Source organism: Anastrepha obliqua, chromosome 3 (genome assembly GCF_027943255.1).
Source record: "Anastrepha obliqua isolate idAnaObli1 chromosome 3, idAnaObli1_1.0, whole genome shotgun sequence".
NCBI classification, from domain to species: Eukaryota; Metazoa; Arthropoda; class Insecta; order Diptera; family Tephritidae; genus Anastrepha; species Anastrepha obliqua.
In genome coordinates this window covers 54,406,460-54,411,356 of record NC_072894.1, presented here as the reverse complement: position 1 = coordinate 54,411,356, position 4,897 = coordinate 54,406,460, and the positions used below count along the sequence as shown (strand labels likewise).

General features: G+C 35.8%; 2 pseudogenes; both read right to left on the bottom strand.

The window, feature by feature from the left end:
• Nucleotides 1–1,430: 1,430 nt before the first annotated feature.
• On the bottom strand, nucleotides 1,431–1,617 carry LOC129243267 (U2 spliceosomal RNA; annotated as a pseudogene).
• Nucleotides 1,618–2,205: 588 nt separating this feature from the next.
• On the bottom strand, nucleotides 2,206–2,392 carry LOC129243245 (U2 spliceosomal RNA; annotated as a pseudogene).
• Nucleotides 2,393–4,897: the final 2,505 nt, after the last annotated feature.

The following is a 4,897-nucleotide window of genomic DNA, read 5'->3' as shown; positions in this document are numbered from 1 at the left end:
TAATTATTAAAAAATGTATATTTTACAAAATTATAAACATGACATTTTAATTAGAACAGCTAGAAAAATGTCATGAAGAAAGAACTAAAACTCCGAGACAAAAAATAATAAAAATAACAAAAAAAAAAATGCAAAATCAAGTTACGAAAATGGTAATCTGGCCATACTGGAGCTAAAATCACGTAACTAGTTGTCAAATTCGCTGAGCGCAAAGTAACGGGACCACGATAGGCGCCATCTCATTATTCTTTCCATCATGGGTTGAGCCGACCACCAACTGAGAATAGATTCGACATACTTTCTCAAGAGAGCGATGTGGAAGAATCTACCAACAAAGAGCAACAAAGGCCGCTACCATCGAAGGTGGTCGGCCAAAAAAAAAAAAAAACAAAAAAAATACCAGTCTAACGGTTAGACTTGATAGAAGTGAAACCTTCCCTAAAACAAACTGAGAGAGAATAAGACGAAAGCAGCATTAGGAGCGGGATAATTATAGGTTCATTATAATATTGGTATAAAGTTCATATTTTATTTTCTTCATTTTATCATTATTCATCCTCAATGTTTTCAATTTCAACAAATCGCACCCTAAATACAAAAGGGTCACAACTCAAAATACCAAGATTTTCAGGAGAGACGAAAAACGTTTTATGTAAAAATTATTGTAATATTTAAAGAAAATATTGTTCCATCATGAAAATATACAACATTGAAGAAGGTTCTACTATATTTTTCTCAATTTTATTTTATGTTTGCGAAAATAAAACAAAATTTTGATTTATGACTCTTTAACTGAAATTTTTTCGATTAAGTAGTGATATTTTCTTAAGTTGTGCCTTTTTAACTGATAAAATGTTTTAATTTTATAAGTTCCCTAACCTAATTGAACTCACTTTTCACAACTAAAGAGGCACAATGCAAAATAATATACCACGAAATTTATCACTTTTTACAGTTATAGAGGCAGAACTCAAAATAAAACTCTTTATGTGTAATAAAAGTAATCAGCTGTTCTTGAGCCCATTAACGCAACTAAAAATAATTCTCTTTAATTGATCGTGCAAAAGCAACACACTTGACATAAAAATAGACATAACTGTATTTTTCCAGTTAAAGAAGATAGTTATGTGAACGAAATATTTGCAGCAGTTAGAAATGTGTACTCTGAATTAATTTATGCAAAAAACTCAGTTTTGGAAAATTTTGAGTTGTGACCCTTTTGTATTTAGGGTGCGAAATGATACGAGTGGTTTATGATAGATAAAATATGATACAAATGCTTTGGTTTCGATGTTGTCAAAAAAAAAATACCCAAACGGACCGAAGAAACAGACTTACAAATTTCTTCCATTTTCGTCCACTTGTATTCATATAAAAATGTATGCCTCTTCCCACCAAAGCTAAATGTATTAGTACATTTTTTCTTTTATTTATTCAAGGCTGAAATCCCGGCGGTAATGTAATACCGGATCAACCCGTGGCAGAGAAGGAGCAAGCCGCCCCTAAAACACTCCGCCCATTTCCAAAAATTAGTTTAACATTTGTTGTCCTCCGATGGACGATCTATCAGATGTTAAGCTGATAACCACACTACCTAGTCAATACATTTTAAATAATAAACCTAATAAACCTTTTGAGAATTACACGCTCACAAAAAAAAAATTAATGTACGAAATATTTATACCGATTCACTTAAACTGACTTTCAGTATCTAAACCAAAAATAGAAAAGCCAAAAAACTGTTTTCAATAAATAATCAGAAATGTCCTACAATGCAAATTTCAAAAAAAAAAAAAATTTTATTTCTTGTGATTCGAACTAAGAATTTTGGATCGGAAGCTCACATTGCTAGCCGCTCGGCTATCGCGCCATACTGTCAGTGCTGGCCTAAAAGTTATTTAGTTCGTCGCTACGTTTATATGTTGTAATGCGTTTCACTTTTTCCCAAATCACTCCCAACGATTCTAAAGAAGTTTTCACTTCAAAAATTAATGTACGAAATATTTATACCGATTCACTTAAACTGACTTTCAGTATCTAAACCAAAAATAGAAAAGCCAAAAACTGTTTTCAATAAATAATCAGAAATGTCCTACAATGTAAATTTCAAAAAAAAAAAATTCCATTTTCGTCTACATGTATTCACATAAAAATTTATGGCTCTTCCCACCAAAGCTAAATGTATTAGTATATTTTTTCTTGTATTTATTCAAAGCTAAAATCCCGGCGGTAATGCAATACCGGGTCAGCCCGTGGCAGAGAAGGAGCAAGCCGCCCCTAAAACACTCCGCCCATTTCCAAAAATTAGTTTAACATTTGTTGTCCTCCGATGGAGGATCTATCAGATGTTAAGCTGATAACCACACTACCTAGTCAATACATTTTAAATAATAAACCTAATAAACCCTTTTGAGAATTACACGCTCACAAAAATTATTTATATCAACATATAATATAACGCTTCGTAACTAAATAACTTTTAGGCCAACAACGACAGCATGGCGCGGTAGCCGAGCGACTAGCAATGTGAGCTTCCGATCCAAAATCCTCGGTTCGAATCACAAGAAAGAATAAAAGTTATTTTTATTTAGTTCGTCGCTACTTTTATATCAACATATAATATAACGCTTCGTAGCCAAGTAGGTCGCTTTTTTCGTTTCACTTTTCCTCAAATCACTCCCAACGATTCTAAAGAAGTTTTCACTTCAAAAATACCAAAACCACCACCACTATATGTGCAGAATGTGCAATACTTAAGCACATTAGTCAATGCTTTGAATGATAGCATTCAAAATAACTACGAGCTTAAGGTACTTAACAACAATGAAATAAAAGTACAGACAAAATAATCAACGCACTACACATCTACCATAAAACTGCTAAAAGAACCGAACACACAATATTATACATTTCGTCCAAAGGAAGACAGAGGATTTAAGGTTTTACTAAGAAATATGCATCACTCTACAGATAAGGATGGCATTATATCTGAGCTTGCTGAATACGGACATATAGTTACTAACATTAACACAACATCTTTAAAAACGGGACAAAACAACCTCTTCCTATCTTCTCTATTGAGTTTAAACCTAAAGAAATTAACAAAGATATACACAACTTGCCGAGCTTACTTCACTATAAAATAAAATTTGAACCTCCGCATCAGAAAAGGACTTTGCCTCAGTGCATCAATTGCCAGAAATATGGGCATACAAACATTTATTGCACAAGAAGTCCAGTCTGCGTTAAATGTGCAGGCCCGCACAAAACTGTGAACCGTACCATTAATATAAATGACCATAATATCAAATGTGCCCTATGTAAAGAGAAGCACACCGCAAACTATAAAGGCTGCATGGTTTACAAATCCCTAAGAGTGCAACGTTTCCCAGCTCTGCAGAAAGAGAAATGCCTGCTACACATACAAGTTCAAACGACATAAGTGAACACACCAGAAAAAGTTCAGGGACTTATACACAAGTATATAGTAACAAAGTAATAAATAAATACTACTCCTCAAAACGATGATATACAGGAATTGAAAACAATGATAAGCCAGCTAATCAACCAAATGTCGAACATGATGAACATCATAATACTTCTCGTCACCAAAATGGATGACCAAAGAAAATAACTTGACAATAGCCTTATGGAATGCAAACGGACTAAGCCAACATATACTGGAAACTCAAAACTTCATCAGACAAAACAGTATTGACATACTAATGGTATTGGAAACACATTTTAGCGATAAATCCTTTGTAAGAAGATTGTACCAATCATCCTGACAATAAAGCACATGGAGGCCCTGCTATTATATTAAGCCAAAATATAATATGTAGTGAAATGGGGCAATTCAAAATGGATCACCTACAAGCAATGACAATTCAAATTAATGACACTCATGGCCTATTGACTATATCAGCTGCATACTGCCCACCAAAATTTAATAATAAAATAAACCATTATGTTGACTACCTAAATACACTTGAAAACAAATTTATAGAGGGGGGTGATTTCAATGCAAAGAACATGACATGGGGCTCAAGACTGACCAATACCAAAGGGAAAGCTCTACTTGAAGCCATCAGAGAATTGAACTGCGACTTTATAAGTACAGGGGAATCCACTTACTGACCAACTTGTGTTAGTAAAGTACCAGACTTGCTGGACTTTTTCATAACAAAATCAAGAAACTTAAAAATGCTGACAATTAAATCCTGCCTTGAACTTTCGTCTGACCATTCACCAATAATCCTGACAATTCAAAAACGCCTACAACTAACACCTAGTCATGTCGGTCTCCTTGCCGCGGGGATGAGGCTTAAGTGGCGAGTTAACCCCATTCTATGGAGATTAACCTACCACGAACTAAGAGGGCAGCTTCATATAGGAATTGGGTATCCACTCATCCGCGGAACGGCGGAATTGGTGGCCACCCAAGTACTATGTGGAGAGTACCGTACCGACAACCTGGCAGGAGGGATAAAATGCATTTCTTTTATTTAATGTGGAGGCTAAACATGGATATTTCTGCACGAGGTAACCCACTTTTGGGAAATCCTCCCGTCGAGCAATCGACGGCTCGGGCATCGGGCCCGAACCCCACATTCCCCTATGACCGGAACTGACACCCAGGGTTCCGGAGGAAGCGCATTACTAGTGGTGAAACATGGCACATTGGCTATGCCAATGGAGAGCCGAGTAAGTGTGAGCGATACACCGCCGTCGAAACGATCGGAAGCAACTGAACAAGTTGCGAAGGATGTGGAGATGGCGGACAATCTCTCAGTAGACTCAGACGGATCTCTGGTACCGAGTAAGTCATTGACAACGGTTAAACCTGGTGCGAATCAGGTAAGTACCGGTAAAAAGACCGAAGTTATTGGAGATTCGA